At 36.4% G+C, this 22,065-nt stretch overlaps 3 long non-coding RNA genes across 3 annotated transcripts; 1 reads left to right on the top strand and 2 right to left on the bottom strand.

The window, feature by feature from the left end:
* Positions 1 to 12,271: 12,271 nt before the first annotated feature.
* On the bottom strand, positions 12,272 to 13,800 carry LOC143099297 (uncharacterized). Its single transcript, XR_012981473.1, has 5 exons — positions 13,771 to 13,800; positions 13,552 to 13,604; positions 13,140 to 13,184; positions 12,908 to 12,961; positions 12,272 to 12,716 (listed from the first exon to the last, which is right to left on the bottom strand). It is a non-coding gene; the product is annotated as an uncharacterized LOC143099297 (long non-coding RNA).
* A 451-nt stretch (positions 13,801 to 14,251) lies between these two features.
* Positions 14,252 to 15,227, bottom strand: LOC143099284 (uncharacterized). The gene is made up of 3 exons (XR_012981467.1): positions 14,946 to 15,227; positions 14,519 to 14,576; positions 14,252 to 14,291 (listed from the first exon to the last, which is right to left on the bottom strand). It is a non-coding gene; the product is annotated as an uncharacterized LOC143099284 (long non-coding RNA).
* Positions 15,228 to 15,345: 118 nt separating this feature from the next.
* Positions 15,346 to 18,976, top strand: LOC143099296 (uncharacterized). Its single transcript, XR_012981472.1, has 3 exons — positions 15,346 to 15,376; positions 17,000 to 17,132; positions 17,445 to 18,976. It is a non-coding gene; the product is annotated as an uncharacterized LOC143099296 (long non-coding RNA).
* The last annotated feature ends 3,089 nt before the right edge of the window (positions 18,977 to 22,065 follow it).

Below are 22,065 nucleotides of genomic sequence, written 5' to 3'. Positions count from 1 at the left end.
AGGGCCAGTTTGTATGCCTAAAGCCTGAGACTGGCAGTTGAGATCCAGGTGGCCTGAACACCTGTAATAGGATTCAAATGGTTAAATTATTTGCTAGGTAGATGAGGTTTAATATAGTTGGAATGACAACTAGGTAGATGAGGTTTAATATAGTTGGAATGACTGAACTAGGTAGATGAGGTTTAATATAGTTGGAATGACTGAACGGTTAAATAGGTGGATAGTGTAAAAGGTTAAATTATTTGCTAGGTAGATGAGGTTTAATATAGTTGGAATGACTGAACTAGGTAGATGAGGTTTAATATAGTTGGACTGACTGAACAGTCAAATAGGTGGATAGTGTAAAAGGTTAGCCTGAGAAACTGATAGGGTGCAGGTGGCCTGGCCACCTGGCCTAGGATTCTAATTGCTTATCGGCAGTCTTAATAGAGCCATATTGTATGCTTAAAGCCTGAGACAGAGTATATAGTTTAAAAGTTAAATGTAGATAGTGTAATGGATGTTGATAGACAGAAAGTTGAATGGATGTTGATAGGCAGATTGTTTAATGGATGTTGATGGATAGTTTAATGGGTGGATGAGTGAATGGTTTAAAGAGGATGAATGGATAGAAAGTTGGATGAAATGTGTCTTATATCCTTGTAGAATGTAGAGACACAGAGAGAGTTGGTCTAGTTCAGTAGAAAGCAGTTGATACAGGTGCAATCAGTTGAACTGATTCTTTGATGTGGCCTAGATGAGCACCTGGAAGAAGATACAGGTGCAAATCAAGTTAATTAGTCCATTGTGATGTCATCAGCCCATGTTAAGTCTATGGGGAAATTTTGAGTAGTTTTTAATTAATAGTTTAAAAAGTATAAAAGTTACAAAGATGAAAAATACAAAGCCCACATGTCATAAGTAACACCTACGCAACGCAGTTTGAATGAAGTTTCTACGTTAAACGGTTGAAGCTGCATTAACTGCGTTAGAAGAAGAAAAATAATAAGAATAAGAAGAAGCCTAGGAAGAACAGTAGAGTGCATTTTCATGCACTCTAATAAAAAGTTTTAGAAGAACAGTACAGTGCATTTTCATGCACTGTAACTAGAATGTAATGCCAGAGGAATTACAATAGTGGATGGAAAGCTGCTGGGTTAATGTTGGTGGGGAGATTCCTGAAAAAAAAAACATTGAATCACTTAATCTTTGAGTTCATACAAACCCTTGTACCAAAAAACCTTGTGCGTCAGGCATTCTTGAGATATCACACTCAAGGTGGGTTTGGCCTTGACATTTGACTTAATCATTCCATACAATCCATACAAATGTTCACACCAAATTTGAAGCATGTGCGTCAAGCCGTTCTGAAGTTGTGACACAAGCATGAAAGCTGGCCTTTGGAAAATGTAATTCAGAGTATGCAATGCAAGACTACTGTACCTGCAAAACAGGGCTTTCAGTTGGTGTTGATGACTGCTCATTCTGCAGCCAGCTAACAATTACTTTGTCAACGTTAAAATAATTGAATCAACGTCGCACTGCCACATTTATTCTATATCACTTTTGCACCCTTCATTAATATTAAAGCAACGTTGAAATTCTAACTACAGATCAATGGTATTTCCACTAAAATGAATATTGAAACAATGTTGAAATTACAACCAAACTAAAGATCAACGTGATTTCAGTGGTATTTCAATTGATATTAAACCTCAGTAAACCACTATTAGCCTAATCTGGCAAAATATTGGGAAATTCATATCCTGCTTTATCTACAGCCAGGATAAATTTGGCTAGGCCTAGGTATGTCTTGTTTAGGCTACACAAGCTTGCATAAATAACCATTGACAACTTGTTATCAGTTAAGCAAGTGCATTTATTCACTCTTCATCTAGAAATTCGTGTGTACTGTGTTTTCCTGCCATCCATAGCAGTTGCAGTCAGCCTGATCCTTCAGTGGCAGAGTGAAGCGGCACCTAACAGAAATAGAAGGGGGGGGGGGGGCAGCTGTTAGATAAATATGTTCAACTGAGCAACAAACTAACAGCTAAGCCTACAATCAAGTTATTTTACGCCAGTGGTTCTCAAACTTTTTCTTTCATTCCCCACTTAGATTAAGGGGGCATTTTTAAACCCCACCTGTCCCTCATCGCTCTAAATCAGACGTTTCAGCGATTTCACTCAAATTCTCAAAGGCATAATACTGTCGCTATCGAGGCGCCTGTCCCATACCTGAATGCAGTAATCTTAGATCTGCTAGGTGAGGTAGTTGCTTGTCTTAGCCTTGTAACTGGAGATTTAACTCATTGAGCCACTCATACAAACGTAGTTCAAAACGAAGGCCAAGTTTCAGCCAGTGATTGTTTGCCATTTCCCTCGTCAGCTGGCAATTTGAGTGCTTAGCTAGCTGCTACCGCCTCCACTGCACACAACCGCGAACCTAGAAACATGAACTTACTATGTTGCTAAGCTACAAGTTTGAAGCTAACGCCAGCTTGCTTACTTGATTAGCCGAGTCGTTTTAAACAGACTTCACACACTCCATTCAAATACAAAACACAAATATTTAACTTACATTGGGTGTGGTAGGAAAACGTCCGTTTCGTCGTCGTTTGTTGGACGAACCAGAAAACAAGAACGTAAACTTTCTTCAAGAGGATGCTTGACAGCAGCAGTGCCTGTAGAATCGGTAGGAATCAGAGGCAAGGAGAACGCTACTGCGCATGCGCACAAGTTAATTACGGGATGTGTAGTTTTAGGGAGCCCCAGATTGTATACATTAGAAGCTGAGACCGTTGAATTCACAGGTGACACCTGTGCCAGTGTTCTAATTAGCCCGGGAAATTCTCTGGGAGCTTAACAAGCGCAGCTGGCTTTAGGCATGGCTTTAGGCCATTATGACATCACAGCCATACAAGTCTATGGGGGAAAAATTAGCTTTTTGTCATTTTTAATCCCCTATTTCTCAAAAAGTATAAACTTTTAAGAAAATCTGAAAAAGTTACTCTGTTGTCCAACTCCAGACCTACAAAACGGTTATTTCAACATGTCTGTACGTTAAGCGGTTAGAGACGCATTAATTCTTGAAAAGGTAAAAAGAAAAAAAGGCTATAATAATAACTAGAAAAGCATTTCCTGAAGGAAATACAGTGCATGAAAATGCAAAGAATATGATGTAAAATATCATACAGAGTAAAAACAAACTATATTGGTTGCTAGGTAGATGAGGTTTAATATAGTTGGAGTGACTGAACAGTTAAATAGGTGGATAGCTTATATGGTTAAATGATTTGCTTGGTAGATAAGGTTTAATATAGTTGGAATGATTGAACGGTTAAATAGGTAGATAATACTTAACTTAGTTAACTTAGCTAATGTTTTCATTTTTAGTAGTTATGCTAACTAGCATATTAGCAATGCTAGCAAGCTAACTATGCTAACCATGTGACTTAGCTAACTTAGCTAATCATTTTTAGCAGTTTTGCTAAAAATGCTAACTAGCATGCTAACTATACTAACCATGTGACTTAGCTAACTTAGCTAATCATTTTTAGCAGTTTTGCTAAAAATGGTAACTAGCATGCTAACATGCTAGCATGCTAACTATGCTAACCATGTGACTTAACTAACTTAGCTAATCGTTTTTAGCAGTTTTGTTAAAAATGCTAACTAGCATGCTAACATGCTAACTATGCTAACCATGTTCCTTAGCTAACTTAGCTAACTAGCTACAGTGGGTAGGAGTCATAGTTGATGACAAGTAACAGTTACAATGGCTGAACAGTTAAAAAGTTCAGTAGTTTAAAGGGTTAAATTGTTTAACAGTGAAATATTGTAGTGAGGACTTTTATTTTGAAACAGTTTTTGGCAGAGGAAGCAGTTGAACAGGATGTGTAGTTTTAATAGGGCCAGTTTGTATGCTTAAAGCCTGAGAATGGCAGTTGGTCCAGGTGGCCCGAACACCTGCCATAGGATTCTAATTGCTTAACGGCCGTATTGTGATGTCATAATCATAATGTTAAGTCAATGGGGAAAATTTGATTAGTTTTTAATTAATAGTTTAAAAAGTATAAAAGTTACAAAGATGAAAAATACATAGCACCCATGTCATAAGTAAGACCTACGCAACACAGTTTGAATGAAGTTTCTACGTTAAACGGTCGAAGCTGTATTAAGCGCGTTAGAAGAAGAAGAAGAATAAGAACTAGAAAAGCATTTCCTGAAGGAAATACAGTGCATGAAAATGCAAAAAATATGATGTAAAATATCATACAGAGTAAAAACAAACTATATTGGTTGCTAGGTAGATGAGGTTTAATATAGTTGGAGTGACTGAACAGTTAAATAGGTGGATAGTTTATATGGTTAAATGATTTGCTTGGTAGATAAGGTTTAATATAGTTGGAATGATTGAACGGTTAAATAGGTGGATAATACTTAACTTAGTTAACTTAGCTAATGTTTTCATTTTTAGTAGTTATGCTAACTAGCATGTTAGCAATGCTAACATGCTAACTATGTTAACCATGTTACTTAGCTAATCATTTTTACTTAACTTAGTTAACTTACTTAACTTAGCTAATCATTTTTAATAGTTTTGCTAAAAATGCTAACTAGCATGCTAACATGTTAGCATGCTAACTATGCTAACCATGTGACTTAGCTAACTTAGCTAATCATTTTTAGTAGTTTTGCTAAAAATGCTAATTAGCATGCTAACTAGCATGCTAACATGCTAACAATGCTAACCATGTGACTTAGCTAACTTAGCTAATCATTTTTAGCAGTTTTGCTAAAAATGCTAACTAGCATGCTAACATGCTAGCATGCTAACTATGCTAACCATGTGACTTAGCTAACTTAGCTAATCATTTTTAGCAGTTTTGTTAAAAATGCTAACTAGCATGCTAACATGCTAGCATGCTAACTATGCTAACCATGTGACTTAGCTAAGTTAGCTAATCGTTTTTAGCAGTTTTGCTAAAAATGCTAACTAGCATGCTAACATGCTAGCATGCTAACTATGCTAAACAAGTTACTTAGCTAACTTAGCTAACTAGCTACAGTGAGTAGGAGTCATAGTTGATGACAAGTAACAGTTACAATGGCTGAACAGTTAAAAAGTTCAGTAGTTTAAAGGGTTAAATTGTTTAACAGTGAAATATTGTAGTGAGGACTTTTATTTTGAAACAGTTTTTGGCAGAGGAAGCAGTTGAACAGGATGTGTAGTCTTAATAGGGCCAGTTTGTATGCTTAAAGCCTGAGAATGGCAGTTGGTCCAGGTGGCCCGAACACCTGCCATAGGATTCTAATTGCTGTGATGTCATAAAGGGCAATGTTAAGTCAATGGGGAAATTTTGATAGTTTTTAATTAATAGTTTAAAAAGTATAAAAGTTACAAAAATGAAAAATACATAGCACCCATGTCATAAGTAAGACCTACGTAACATAGTTTGAATGAAGTTTCTACGTTAAACGGTTGAAGCTGCATTAAACGCGTTAGAAGAAGAATAAGAATAAGAAGAAGCCTAGGAAGAACAGTACAGTGCATTTTCATGCACTGTAACTAGAAAAGCATTTCCTGAAGGAAATACAGTGCATGAAAATGCAAAAAATATGATGAAAAATATCATACAGAGTAAAAACAAACTATATTGGTTGCTAGGTAGATGGGGTTTAATATAGTTGGAATGACTGAACAGTTAAATAGGTGGATAGTTGATATAGTTAAATGATTTGCTTGGTAGATAAGGTTTAATATAGTTGGAATGATTGAACGGTTAAATAGGTGGATAATTTAAATGGTTAAATTATTTAGGTAGATAATTGACGATAACTGACAGTTGGAATGGCTCTAATGTTTGCTAGCAGTTATGCTAACTATGTTATCAAAGATAATAATGTTAACCAAATTACTTAACTTAGTTAACTTAGCTAATGTTTTCATTTTTAGTAGTTATGCTAACTAGCATGTTAGCAATGCTAACATGCTAACTATATTAACCATGTGACTTAGCTTACCTAGCTAATCATTTTTAGTAGGTATGCTAACTATGTTAACTAGCATGTTAATATGTTAAGTATGTTAACCATGTGACTTAGCTAACTTAGCTAATCATTTTTAGCAGTTATGCTAACTATGCTATCATGTTAGCATGCTAACTATGCTAACCATATTACTTAGCTAACCTAGCTAATAATTTTTAGCAGTTTTGCTAAAAATGCTAACTAACATGCTAACAATGCTAACCATGTTACTTAGCTAACTTAGCTAATCATTTTTAGCAGTTTTGCTAAAAATGCTAAGTAACATGCTAACATGCTAACCATGTTACTTAGCTAACTTAGCTAACTAGCTACAGTGGGTAGGAGTCATAGTTGATGACAAGTAACAGTTACAATGGCTGAACAGTTGAAAAGTTCAGTAGTTTAAAGGGTTAAATTGTTTAACAGTGAAATATTGTAGTGAGGACTTTTATTTTGAAACAGGTTAATGCAAAAATATGATGAGTTCATATGGTTAAATTATTTGCTTGGTAGATAAGGTTTACTATAGTTGGAATGACTGAACAGTTAAATAGGTTGATAATTGAAATGGTTAAATTATTTAGGGAGATAGTTGACGATAACTAACAGTTGGAATGGCTCCAATGTTTGCTAGCAGTTATTCTAACTATGTTAACAAAGATAATGCTAACCAAGTAACCATGCTAACTAGCATGCTAACAATGTTAAAATGTTAACTATGCTAACCATATGACTTAGCTAACCTAGCTAATCATTGTTATTAGTTATAACTATGCTAATTAGCATGCTAACATGTTAATTATGTTAACCATGTGACTTAGCTAACTTCGCTAAACATTTTTAATAGTTATGCTAACTATGCTAACTAGCATGCTAACATGCTAGCATGCTAACTATGCTAACCATGTGACTTAGCTAACTTAGCTAATTATTTTTAGCAATTTTGTTAAAAATGCTAATTAACATGCTAACATGTTAGCATGCTAACTATGCTAACCATGTGACTTAGCTAACTTAGCTAATCATTTTTAACAGTTTTGCTAAAAATGCTAACTAGCTAACCATGTGACTTAGCTAACTTAGCTAATCATTTTTAGCAGTTTTGCTAAAAATGCTAACTAACATGCTAACATGCTAGTATGCTAACTATGCTAACCATGCTAACTAGCTACAGTGGGTAGGAGTCATAGTTGATGACAAGTAACAGTTACAATGGCTGAACAGTTAAAAAGTTCAGTAGTTTAAAGGGTTAAATTGTTTAACAGTGAAATATTGTAGTGAGGACTTTTATTTTGAAACCGTTTTTGGCAGAGGAAGCAGTTGAACAGGATGTGTAGTCTTAATAGGGCCAGTTTGTATGCTTAAAGCCTAAGACTGGCAGTTGATGCAGGTGGCCCGAACACCTGCCATAGGATTCTAATTGCTTAACGGCCGTATTGTGATGTCATAATCATAATGTTAAGTCAATGGGGAAATTTTGATTAGTTTTTAATTAATAGTTTAAAAAGTATTAAAGTTACAAAGATGAAAAATACATTGCCCGGGAGTCCTAAGTAAGATCTACGCGACAAAGTTTGAATGAAGTTTCTACGTTAAACGGTTAAAGCTGCATTAAGTGCGTTAGAAGAAGAAGAAGAAAAAGAACTAGAAAAGCATTTCCTGAAGGAAATACAGTGCATGAAAATGCAAAAATATGATGCGTTCATATGGTTAAATTATTTGCTTGGTAGATAAGGTTTAATATAGTTGGAATGACTGAACAGTTAAATAGGTTGATAATTGAAATGGTTAAATTATTTAGGGAGATACTTGACGATAACTAACAGTTGGAATGGCTCCAATGTTTGCTAGTAGTTATGTTAACTATGTTAACAAAGATAATAATGCTAACCAAATTACCATGCTAACTAGCAGGTTAACAATGTTAAAATGCTAACTATGCTAACCATGTGACTTAGCTAACTTAGCTAATCATTTTTAGCAGTTTTGCTAAAAATGCTAACTAGCATGCTAACTATGTTAACCATGTTACTTAGCTAACTTAGCTAATCATTTTTAACAGTTTTGCTAAAAATGCTAACTAGCATGCTAACATGCTAGCATGCTAACATGCTAGTATGCTAACTATGCTAACCATGCTAACTAGCTACAGTGGGTAGGAGTCATAGTTGATGACAAGTAACAGTTACAATGGCTAAACAGTTAAAACGTTCAGTAGTTTAAAGGGTTAAATTGTTTAACAGTGAAATATTGTAGTGAGGACTTTTATTTTGAAACAGTTTCTGGCAGAGGAAGCAGTTGAACAGGATGTGTAGTCTTAATAGGGCCAGTTTGTATGCTTAAAGCCTGAGACTGGCAGTTGATGCTGGTGGCCTGTCCACCTGGCCTAGGATTCTAATTGCTTAACGGCAGTCTTAATAGAGCCATATTTATTGTATGCTTAAAGCCTGAGACAGAGTATATAGTTTAAAAGTTAAATGTAGATAGTGTAATGGATGTTGATAGACAGAAAGTTGAATGGATGTTAATAGGCAGATTGTTTAATGGATGTTGATGGATAGTTTAATGGGTGGATGAGTGAATGGTTTGAAGAGGATGAATGGATAGAAAGTTGGATGAAATGTGTCTTATATCCTTGTAGAATGGAGAGACAGAGAGAGTTGGTCTAGTTCAGTAGAAAGCAGTTCATACAGGTGCAATCAGTTGAACTGATTCTTTGATGGGGCCTAGATGAGCAGCTGGAAGATGATACCAGGTGCAAATCAAGTTAATTAGTCCATTGTGATGTCATCAGCCCATGTTAAGTCTATGGGGAAATTTTGGGTAGTTTTTAATTAATAGTTTAAAAAGTATAAAAGTTACAAAGATGAAAAATACAAAGCCCACATGTCATAAGTAACACCTACGCAACGCAGTTTGAATGAAGTTTCTATGTTAAACGGTTGAAGCTGCATTAACTGCGTTAGAAGAAGAAGAATAACTAGAAAAGCATTTCCTGAAGGAAATACAGTGCATGAAAATGCAAAAAATATGATGTAAAATATCATACAGAGTAAAAACAAACTATATTGGTTGCTAGGTAAATGAGGTTTAATATAGTTGGAGTGACTGAACAGTTAAATAGGTGGATAGTTTATATGGTTAAATGATTTGCTTGGTAGATAAGGTTTAATATAGTTGGAATGATTGAACGGTTAAATAGGTGGATAATACTTAACTTAGTTAACTTAGCTAATGTTTTCATTTTTAGTAGTTATGCTAACTAGTGCTAACATGCTAACTATGTTAACCATGTTACTTAGCTAACTTAGCTAATCATTTTTAACAGTTTTGCTAAAAATGCTAACTAGCATGCTAACATGTTAGCATGCTAACCATGTGACTTAGCTAACTTAGCTAATCATTTTTAGCAGTTTTGCTAAAAATGCTAACTAGCATGCTAACATGTTAACTATGCTAACCATGTGACTTAGCTAACTTAGCTAATCATTTTTAGCAGTTTTGCTAAAAATGCTAACTAGCATGTTAACATGTTAACTATGCTAACCATGTGACTTAGCTAACTTAGCTAATCATTTTTAGCAGTTTTGCTAAAAATGCTAATTAGCATGCTAACATGGTAGCATGCTAACTATGTTAGCCATGTGACTTAGCTAACTTAGCTAATCATTTTTAGCAGTTTTGCTAAAAATGCTAACTAGCATGCTAGCATGCTAACTATGCTAACCATGTGACTTAGCTAACTTTGCTAATTGTTTTTAGTAGTTTTGCTAAAAATGCTAACTAGCATGCTAACTAGCATGCTAACATGTTAGCATGCTAACTATGGTAACCATGTTACTTAGCTAACCATGCTAACTAGCTACAGTGGGTAGGAGTCATAGTTGATGACAAGTAACAGTTACAATGGCTGAACAGTTAAAAAGTTCAGTAGTTTAAAGGGTTAAATTGTTTAACAGTGAAATATTGTAGTGAGGACTTTTATTTTGAAACAGTTTTTGGCAGAGGAAGCAGTTGAACAGGATGTGTAGTCTTAATAGGGCCAGTTTGTATGCTTAAAGCCTGAGAATGGCAGTTGATGCAGGTGGCCCGAACACCTGCCATAGGATTCTAATTGCTTAACGGCCGTATTGTGATGTCATAATCTAATGTTAAGTCAATGGGGAAATTTTGATAGTTTTTAATTAATAGTGTTAACCAAGTTACTTAAGGATACAAGGATACAAGGAAGTTTATTGTCACATGCATATAGTTACTGGAAGCGTTAGCTAATGTTTTCATTTTTAGTAGTTATGCTAACTATTCTAACTAGCATGCTAACATGCTAACTATGCTAACCATGTTACTTAGCTAATCATTTTAGCAGTTTTGCTAAAAATGCTAACTAGCATGCTAACTATATTATGCTAACTATATTACTTAACTAACTTAGCTAATCATTTTTAGCAGTTTTGTAAAAAATGCTAACTAGCATGTTAGCATGCTAACTATGCTAACCATGTTACTTAGCTAACTTAGCTAATCATTTTTAGCAGTTTTGCTAAAAATGCTAACTAGCATGCTAACATGCTAGCATGCTAACTATGTTAACCATGTTACTTAGCTAATCATTTTTAGCAGTTTTGTTAAAAATGCTAACTAGCATGTTAGCATGCTAACTATGCTAACCATGTTACTTAGCTAACTTAGCTAAATCATTTTTAGCAGTTTTGCTAAAAATGCTAACTAGCATGTTACTTAGTTAACTTAGCTAATAATTTTTAGCAGTTTTGCTAAAAATGTCAACTAACATGTTAGCATGCTAACTATATTAACCACGTTTCTTAGCTAATCCTTTTTAGCAGTTTTGATAAAAATGCTAACTAGCATGCTAACACCTTAGCATGCTAACTATGCTAACCACGGTACTTAGCTAATCATTTTTAGCAGTTTTGCTAAAATGCTAACTAGCATGCTAACATGCTAGCATGCTAACATGCTAATTATGCTAACCATGTGACTTAGCTAACTTAGCTAATCATTTTTAGTAATTTTGCTAAAAATGCTAACTACCCAGTCAGCAAAAGAATGTCTGCAAGACGTCTTGGAGATGTGTTCTAAAGGTCTGCTGGACAGCTGTAAGACGTATTCTAGAGAGCGTTTGCTCATCTGGCAGACGTATCTGAGACGTCTTGTTAAGATCTTCAAACAGCGTTTAGCAGCCGTATTCCAGATGCTCATGAATACGTCATAATAGGACATCCATCTCCCTAACGTCTTACAAAGATCTTATAACGGTATTAAATTTGCCGTTTTTACGTCTTGCAGACATCATTTTTATTCCTTTACCCGCTGTATATAAGATGTTATACTAATTTCGTCTTACATAATATTTGGCGACATTCAGCCGCCTTATTTAGCCTAGCCTAATTATCTTTAAGGCTACTATAAAGAAATACGACAAATGGGAGCTATTTAACATATAAAATATTTATTAAATATTAGAGGGATTTGCGCCCAGGCGCCAATCTCAAAAAAATCCTGCAGGTGCTTCTCTGCCTCCGCATCCGTTGATTGGAGCATCGGATTTCTCACAGCTGCGCCTGGACAAGAGAGAGAAACAGAATCGGTGTGAGAACAAACAATTTCGTCATTTCCACAACTGGACAAAGTTAGTTAAGGAGCAACCTTTTACAATCTATGGGAGCAACACAGCAACAGTGTCTGGTGGACGAGAGCTTGGGTAAGTTAAGTTAAAATAGGCTACTCTTATTTTAGGGTAAGTGTAAGCTAGTGTTACTTGCCTTTGGATCAAATTGTGTGATGAGTGTAAATGTACAGGCCTCATTTATGTATTTAATAATTATTTGAAAGACAGCTGCCGTTTAGGCTACAATCGCCCACGTGGCCGTGTACTTCTATATTGCCTGCATGTGCACTAGTTTACTGTATGTTTAACTCAGCGATTTACTGTAAACTGATTATTTTGTGTGTTAGACCAACTGCAATGCTTGATTAATTGATATTCCCACTTGTTTCTTGATACTTGCTTATTGTTTTGTAAATTGGTTTGGCGTGTTTCCTAAATAACATAATCTTAAATTAGCATAGCCTACATTTCGCAACTAGGCCTACCTAGCACAATGTGAATTGTCATTATTTTTTTTTCGTTTACATGTTCAAATATTGGTTCTTGTTCTACTATTTGAGCTCTCCACATAAGATGGGCTTGAGTATTTTCATATATATTTTCATAAGAGTAAAATGGTATGTGGGCTAGCTATAGGCATTGGAAATCTGTGTGAAAGTAGCTCAGTGTATGGGCAGTGAGTGTACAAAGTGCCAATTGTTGTAGCTACCCTAGATAAATAAATATAGTCAAAAGATGCATTCAGACACACAGGAACACCGTTCTGTGGACTCTGAGGACTTAACACACTTTAGTTGCCTAATATTATATGAACATAAAGTATTGAAATAGACAGAATCATTTCGAATATCTAATGTAATGTCTCCTTTAATTATCAAGTGTAATTTCTTAATTATTCAAGTCTACTCAGTCTTACCATCTTTTTGTTGTCAGGGTTTTGGAGGTTGTCCTCAAGCCTGTCAAGGTCCTCCATCGTCTGAAGGGGAAGTGAAAAGGAGTCTCTCTCCACCATGTTTGTGAGATGGCGTATTTGGAGGTCCATCTCTCGGGACCGCTTGTAGAAGCACCCTTTCAAAGGCTGCATGAACAAGATGTGAGTATTAAAACACAGATTCATGGTTAAGGACAACAGTACATTCTAGTTAATAATATTGTAAATATATTGTTAATAATAAATATTATAGATGACTTAAAGTTTGTGATTGTCAAGCAATCAAATTGCACTGCTCCCAGACTGAATGACGAATGGCAATAACAGTAAACACTTACGTGTACATGGCATGTTCATGCTACGCCGCCACCCCTGCTGTGTATTTTCACATGCTGAAAGAACACAACAAAAGGGCCAGTTTACATATTTTTAGAATGTGTATTGGGTGGTCTGATCTCAAATGGTCGGCCGAGACACATTGGCACAATCGCATGTATCCAAGGCAGAGACATTGCTGACCATTTGTTTTTATGTTCTAGTTTTTGAGTCGTTTTACTGGTGCAGGCTTACCATTGTTAGTTGACGGCTGTTCCCATTCGCCAGGCTGAGGAAACTCTTGAAAAATGTAATGCAGAAAAAACGTTAACATCAATTTTGCTGTGCTGATCTACTAAGTTATCCTGATGAAAATTACCTATTTTTTTTAATGATATTTCAATAATGTACTGCTCAAAAAAAGGAGGGTTGCCGGTTCGAACTCCGACCAGTAGGCACGGCTGAAGTGGCCTTGAGCAAGGCACCTAACCCCTCACTGCTCCCCGAGCGCCGCTGTTGTTGCAGGCAGCTCACTGCGCCGGGATTAGTGTGTGCTTCACCTCACTGTGTGTTCACTGTGTACTGAGTGTGTTTCACTAATTCACGGATTGGGATAAATGCAAAGACCAAATTTCCCTCACGGGATCAAAAGAGTATATATACTTACTATACAGGCTGGTTGCCTGGATTCTCCTCTAGAGTGGAGGTCTTGATATGTTGCTGTGAAGAGCAAAAGGGAGGTAAATGTCTTTTTACAATATGACAACTCTAACTACCACCACTACCATTAATCTTTGTAACCCCCTCACTTAGCATAATTGATATACTTTAACAATGCAGTGTTTCTATTCCAGTTCCTATGTGGTTTGTTTCTCTTATGACTTACGCATGCTTTGATGTGGAAGTGACAAGTTGGGACGGTCAGGGGGTGTGACATCTAATGCTGTTACACAGAAAATTAGTAAAAAAAAAGTTAAACATTTGTTTTCTTTTAGTCAGAAGACAGATATTTACATTTATCACCCGGAGAGAAGAAATACTCTTTTTGAAGTAGATCTGATAAAAAAAAAAAAATTTAATCACCGTTCCATATCAATGCTTATGAATGGTAACCATAACAATCATAGTAGGACAACAGTTAAGCCTGTAAGCAGGCTTTCACAACAATGGAATCAACTGTAAACAAGCTAACTGTCCGTGCTATCACTGTTAGGGCTAAAGAAAGTTGTACAACAAACTTTTTTTTAAATGGAACCGCTTGTTTCCTTTCTGTAGAACAGGACACCTCGGCGGTTGTTATCCCTTACATGTTGCGTGAGAACTACACAAAAAACTTGATTCAGTTACATATGAACTCACCTTGGGAATTGGTCTGCCACTCCTCCTGTGTGTTATGACCGTATGTGGCTGGTGGATTAGTCATGGAAGGAAAGACATACAATATCAATATAAGTCATACATTTTAAATTGCAGAGATATTAACGGAGATACCAAGCGGGAATGTCCTAAGATGCCTGTTGTCCTATCAGAAATTATTGAGTAATATGAGGAAAGCTAACTGTTGTATAATTTATTGTCTACAATACAGTGTTTCTGTTCCAGTTCCATTTCATCTATTCCATCTTATGACTTACGCATGCTTCGATTTGGGAAGTGGCCGGTTGGGATGTTCTGGGGGTCTTGCATCCAATGCTGTAATACAGAAAAGTGAGATTTTCTTTTAGTCAGAAGATGGCAGTTACATTGACAGTGATGCCGGGAGGGAATGTCCTAGGATATTCCCACTCATGGGATGCCTGTCGTCCTATCAGAAATTATTATATATATATATATATGATGGCTGTCTAGTGGCCAGATTTTTTCCCTTCATCCAGAACACAATAAGTTTCCGAGTTACACCCAAACAGTACATGTATTCAATGCATGTATTCGATTGGAAACTGTGTTACCATCAGGACAGTGCCAGTAAGGGATGTTTGACAAGACTCGCCTTCTTTTACTCCAATAAGAGGCCATTTTTGTGTGTATTGGCCACTATTGAAAAAGAAATTAGGCTGATACCTTTACTGTGAGCTTGAAATGGTCTTCAGTGTCCCATATACATGCAAATGGAAGGAAAAAAAACAAACACAAAATTAGTTTCAATGGCATAGTGTGGCAACGATTGACAATTACATTTAATTTGACACAGTGAAATTAGGATGAATTTAAGTGTTAACATTAAATAACGTGTTGTGTAATATATTAAAATGGTATTGCCCTAGTCCCTCCACGTCGAAAAAAGCCTATGCATTCTTATAAGGCCTATGCCAACAAAGTAATCAATGAACTGCGCTCAGGTTGGTTAAAAGCCAGAGGCTGCCTGTAATTCACTTCCGGTTTAATGCCTTTAAAACGGAGGGAGGGCAACACTGTGCTCAGTTGCTGCGCCGCGGATTTGCCAGCTGGTGGATGCTGTTGGTGGTCGATGGATTTTCACGTGGCATAGCAAGGTTAGCAGAATTGTTTCCTAAGCGTAATGTAAAAAAATGAGTTGCAGTATTGGGTACAATATTATGTAGAATGGACCGACATGTCCACCGGTCGATTTCCCGTAGTAAATCGACCCTTTTAATGACTTAAATGTATTTTAGTATAGATGAGTTTAAGCACAACATTTACGTTATTCATGACATTTATCTACATGTCGTGTTATTGAATAACGTTAACGACAGGTGAAGTTGTTGACATTATCAATGGAGATCAAAGGCGGTCGCGTTCTAAAGGTTAACGTCACTGTTGCCGTTGGCTAATAACGTTAGCACACTAAAGTGACTTTAACTTTGTAGTCACTATCATTACACTTACCTTTTCAACAGCTCAAGGAGGGAAAAATTGGCTTAAACTATCTAACGCTATCTAATATTATCTGAATTAATCTAAAACGCTATCTATATATCTATCTATCTATATACAACAAAGATTGTCTCTTGTCGTTATCACCACCAACGTCTGCGCAGATTGTTGGTAGTTGGGGCTGGTTGGCAAGCACGCGACTTTTAGATGTGCAGTATTCTGTTAAAAAATCTGATAAGTGAAGTGCTCGCATGGCACTGAACTCTTCAATTTATTCCCCCATCATTTCGCTGAATTGTAACGGGCTACACCTCTGCCTTTGCTAACTTAGTGGGTTAGGTTGACCTAGCACCTAAGCAATGGAAGGCAATACCATCAAATGCATTACAACCATTTGTTCAGTAAATATCTATCTTCGTCCAGAGGTGAGGAAAATGACTTGCCTTTTTCATGCATCTCCTTTGTCCATCTCCTGTGTTCGGGGAATGTCATTTGAAATCACTCTTCAGGTCGTGATGTGATTAGAAAATGCATAAATTAACCTTCATAGTTATTTTCAATTGACTCGTTCAGTTCATATTTTTTAAATGAAGAAAGACAGTGAGTGCTTCTGGTTTCTCTCTTCAAATAAACTAGGGCTGCAGCTCTGAGTCTTTTTGGAATCTATTATTCTAGTGATTATTTCATCGAGTAACAAAATATTTAATGTATTTAATTGGTAAAATATATTTTGCTTTAAGTGCAAATTGATTAATATGCACAATAAATGTTAAGCTGTAAACTAGCCCTAGTCACTTAAAAGTAACTTTATTTATTTTATGTAGATTTGTGCATCTGCAGCATCTACCTTTCCTACCAAATAACCTAATTTACAAAAAAACTGCTGTTTTCACAGTGCAGTTATTCTACAATACAGTGCAGTACTTAAGTATTTTCATGTTTAAAATACAGAATTTAATTATTTTGTGTTACTCGAGTAATCAATTCAGCCCTAACTTAAACCTTTAACAGTCCTTTAATAATCAGCTTTCCATCACTACCATCTCCAGTTGTTGTGGATATTGTGTTACCTATTTCAATCACAACTAAAACAATAATCATGTGTTACCAAGCTGGACCTAAATTGATTCCGAGTCTGAACTATCTGAGCTAGATGAAGTTATTATGTTAGGAATGTGTTAAGTTCAATTCACGGTTAATAGAAAATGAAATTGGTTCATGCATAACACTGCTTTTGAAATTGTATCCTTAAAATTATTATCTTTTATGATTCCTTTTAGGAGTATTTGTGATGCACACCACACTACTCTGTGAAGTGCTCCTGACCTTCAGGAGGAACAAGGATCAACTGGAGGTCAACCTGGGAAGAGGATACTTGAAGCTGTTGCTGCCACTGAATAGCGCAACCCTGTTGTAAGAATTTTGCTTTCATACTCATCTTTCATATACCTTGTTCACTTTCAGCAGCTTAAACACATTTTAGATTAAAACTTCTTATTCCACTGCTTGGCTGGATTTCCTATTGTCCTACGTAATTCAGAATGACCATTAAAATTGTTATTTGAACACGTATGAGGTAGATCCAATTTTTTATTTTTTGAACCGATCACACTTGTATATTAATCACTGGGGGGGTATACCATGTCTCATTTTTTTTTTTTTTAGTGGTTAGGATGGCCAAATGTATATTTACTTTCCATTATTTTTTATTTATGCTCCATACAGAAAGGACTCGAGCTAGAAGTCAAGTGTGCCGATCTTGGCAGACCTGTGCCACTGTGAGGTGTTGAGTGCGTCTTGGGAGAGCTGACATCTCTTCACAGCAAGAACATTGATTGGTGCAGAGCTGAAGCATCACACATAAAGGAGCACACAATCACCTTTAGAGGTTTACCTCTGGTCACTCCATAGACTTCTGAAAATAACATGGGGACACTGGTCCTGGTATTAAGATGTTACGTAAACTCCCATGATTTCATTTCGTCTTTGGAAATGTAGTCGCCGACTGCAATTGCTTGAAAATCATATGGTGTAAGCTCACCATAAGGCTTTTAAGGATAAATCATGAAAAAATATTTTCGAAAGTGCTCTGTAGAAGGGCCCCAAGATGCATACTTGGAATACTAATTTTCTGTTATGCCCATCAGACAATGAATCTTAAATGTGGTAGTGCTCTATCCACCCTTTCATGTAGGTACCTAGATGTTGTAGTGCCAGTCCTCTATTTGTGTTCTCTACATGAGTGGCAATCCTCAGAAACATTATATGTGAGTTTGTGTTGCCTGGACAAACCTGAAAAGTGTCTTATAGGCCTTAACCAGCCCTAAAAAGAGCTGTGTGTGGTAATCATCCAGGCTTAGAAAACACTGGCTAGAGCAGCATCCTCACAATTTTTCACGAGCCACTTTGGCAGTGCAAAATCAAAAGGAGAGACACTTTTACGACAACATATTAAGTCACCTTTGCAAATGTGCATTTCTACATATAAATTGGACATCCCACAAAAAAGAAATAACACAGCCAATACATTTTCATTTAAGACCAGATTTACTTTAATACTGGGATGAGCGGAAGCTGGCATGCATGTCCTTGACTTTCTTCATGCTGTATTTTTAGTATTAGTAGTAGCATGTTTGACAATGCCCTCTTTAGGAGGCACCATTAAGGCTTAATAACTTCCTTTCACCTTCATTACTGTATTTGGGTGAAGGGGGAAGTATAATTTAGATGTTTGTGTTTTTGTAGTGCAGTATTCTATGTTTATGAATCACATTTCAAAAAATGTATTGACTGTTAGCACATACAGTGGGTCCCATTTAGAAGTGGCCACTTCATTCGTGCTTTCCGTGAGTCATGCACCTGCGTGAAATTATTAGAATTTATCGCCACAAGGTGGTAGTTTAAGTCTGCTGTAGCATTTGTAAACAGGGCAGCGGATTGCATTCAAAGGCGTTGCAGTGGCAGTGAGATACTGTAAGCAGAACGAAACTTAAGATCACCTTGTTGAAGTCATACAGTAGACTAGGCTAAATCAGAGCCTACTTTTGTTTTTATCAAGCTGGGGCCAGAGGTGATGGCCTTTGGCGAACAGTTTAGGCAGGTTTAGGCCTACTCAAAATGAGTAAAACCAAATTTGCCGAAATCTTGCCAAAGCTACCATGCGAGCCACCAATTATTGCTTGACGACCAACTGTACTGTAGATTGATTTACTGATTGTGTTTGTTAGATACATTGATCATGTATGTACATCTCTTCCCCCCCCCCCTCCCCCATTTACTACTGCTATGAGAATGTTCACATGGCCATGCTGATCAAAATCATTGTCATTTTACAAATTCGTAAGAATTTGTCCTGAAACTCCCCAGATTAATGTTGAGCTTGTTTAAATGGTCTGTTTATTTGTCTACTATTTTGTTTTCATAAATGAAACATATTGCTAGTTTTGGAATTACAGCATGTCTCAGTGGGGCAGCCATTGCCTACTGGTTAGCACTTCGGACCTGTAACCGGAGGGTTGTTTGAGCAAGTCACCTAACCCCTTACTGCTCCCCGAGCGCCGCTGTTGCAGGCAGCTCACTGCGCCGGGATTAGTGTGTGTGCTTCACCTCACTGTGTGTACACTGTGTGCTGTGTCTGTTTCACTAATTCACAGATTGGGATAAATGCAGAGACCAAATTTCCCTCACGGGATCAAAAGAGTATACTTATACTATACCATAAGGTGTCAAGCAGTGTTTAACAAATGTTTGATTAATGTGTAGTAATGTTTTTTTTTTTAAAAACTGTAAAATAATAAAATGTGTTTGAGTTATTGGTTTGCTCTGTAAATATTGTCAAAAGCATCTATGAAAAACCATGACCTTTAGGCTACTTGCATACACTTACAAGCAACTATACAAAATGGTAGGAACCTCTAAAACTCGAAATTTAGATTGATTGTATGGTGATAATGGCTGTTTTGTAAGAATTAAAATCACTGGATACTTTGCTATAGCCTGCACAATTGAATTTGCGATGTTAAAATGGTATAGCATTCAGGATGTGTGCTTGCTTATATCCATTCAGACTTGCTAGGATGTGTTACATCAAATCGTTAGCTATGTGCGAAGTGCTGCTGTGATGTCAAATGACAGCCTTTTGAAGGTAAGATGGTGATCAGCCAGCACATTATATTTCTACACCTAGCAGATGACGTAGGCTATACTGGAATAAAGCGTATTTTAGACATACAGATTTCCAGCCGATGTAGAACTAAAATGCATCTTAACGGTGAAATAGCGCCGACTTTTGTAAGATCAAAATAAGACGTTCTAAATGGAACGCGATCATATTTAAGACATTAAGATCTCCAGGAGATGTAGAACTATTACACACATTGACAGTGAGATGCCGCCGCTGTTTGTAAGATCAAAATAAGACGTTCTAAATGGAACGCGATGTACTTAAGCTGTTCAGATCTTTTCCAGACGTCTTGGAGACGTATGTGTGCTGACTGGGTAGCATGCTAACATGCTAGCATGCTAACTATGCTAACCATGCTAACTAGCTACAGTGGGTAGGAGTTACAATGGCTAAACAGTTAAAAAGATCAGTAGTTTAAAGGGTTAAATTGTTTAACAGTGAAATATTGTAGTGAGGACTTTTATTTTGAAACAGTTTTTGGCAGAGGAAGCAGTTGAACAGGATGTGTAGTCTTAATAGGGACAGTTTGTATGCTTAAAGCCTGAGACTGGCAGTTGATGCAGGTGGCCCGAACACCTGCCATAGGATTCAAATGGTTAAATTATTTGCTAGGTAGATGAGGTTTAATATAGTTGGAATGACAACTAGGTAGATGAGGTTTAATATAGTTGGAATGACTGAACTAGGTAGATGAGGTTTAATATAGTTGGAATGACTGAACGGTTAAATAGGTGGATAGTGTAAAAGGTTAAATTATTTGCTAGGTAGATGAGGTTTAATATAGTTGGAATGACTGAACTAGGTAGATGAGGTTTAATATAGTTGGACTGACTGAACAGTCAAATAGGTGGATAGTGTAAAAGGTTAGCCTGAGAAACTGATAGGGTGCAGGTGGCCTGGCCACCTGGCCTAGGATTCTAATTGCTTAACGGCAGTCTTAATAGAGCCATATTGTATGCTTAAAGCCTGAGACAGAGTATATAGTTTAAAAGTTAAATGTAGATAGTGTAATGGATGTTGATAGACAGAAAGTTGAATGGATGTTGATAGGCAGATTGTTTAATGGATGTTGATGAATAGTTTAATGGGTGGATGAGTGAATGGTTTGAAGAGGATGAATGGATAGAAAGTTGGATGAAATGTGTCTTTTATCCTTGTAGAATGTAGAGACACAGAGAGAGTTGGTCTAGTTCAGTAGAAAGCAGTTGATACAGGTGCAATCAGTTGAACTGATTCTTTGATGGGGCCTAGATGAGCAGCTGGAAGATGATACAGGTGCAAATCAAGTTAATTACTCCATTGTGATGTCATCAGCCCATGTTAAGTCTATGGGGATTTTATAAAAGTTAATAATTAATAGTTTAAAAAGTATAAAAGTTACAAAGATGAAAAATACAAAGCCTACATGTCCTAAGTAAGACCTACGTAACATAGTTTGAATGAAGTTTCTACGTTAAATGGTTGAAGCTGCATTAGCTACGTTAGAAGAAGAATAATAAGAACTAGAAAAGCATTTCCTGAAGGAAATACAGTGCATGAAAATGCAAAAAATATGATGTAAAATATCATACAGAGTAAAAACAAACTATATTGGTTGCTAGGTAGATGAGGTTTAATATAGTTGGAGTGACTGAACAGTTAAATAGGTGGATAGTTTATATGGTTAAATGATTTGCTTGGTAGATAAGGTTTAATATAGTTGGAATGATTGAACGGTTAAATAGGTGGATAATACTTAACTTAGTTAACTTAGCTAATGTTTCCATTTTTAGTAGTTATGCTAACTAGCATGTTAGCAATGCTAACCATGTGACTTAGCTAACTTAGCTAATCATTTTTAGCAGTTTTGCTAAAAATGCTAACTAGCATGCTAACATGCTAACTATGCTAACCATGCTAACTAGCTACAGTGGGTAGGAGTCATAGTTGATGACAAGTAACAGTTACAATGGCTAATCAGTTAAAAAGTTCAGTAGTTTAAAGGGTTAAATTGTTTAACAGTGAAATATTGTAGTGAGGACTTTTATTTTGAAACAGTTTTTGGCAGAGGAAGCAGTTGAACAGGATGTGTAGTCTTAATAGGGCCAGTTTGTATGCTTAAAGCCTGAGACTGCAGGTGGCCTGAACACCTGCCATAGGATTCTAATTGCTTAATGGCCGTAT

This window comes from Alosa pseudoharengus, unplaced genomic scaffold, assembly GCF_046254945.1.
Source record: "Alosa pseudoharengus isolate Yale_2024_CS ecotype anadromous, Long Island Sound unplaced genomic scaffold, YU_APseudo_1.1 YU_APseudo_1.1_scf_27, whole genome shotgun sequence".
NCBI lineage: Eukaryota > Metazoa > Chordata > Actinopteri > Clupeiformes > Clupeidae > Alosa > Alosa pseudoharengus.
This window is presented reverse-complemented; position numbering and strand designations above follow the sequence as displayed.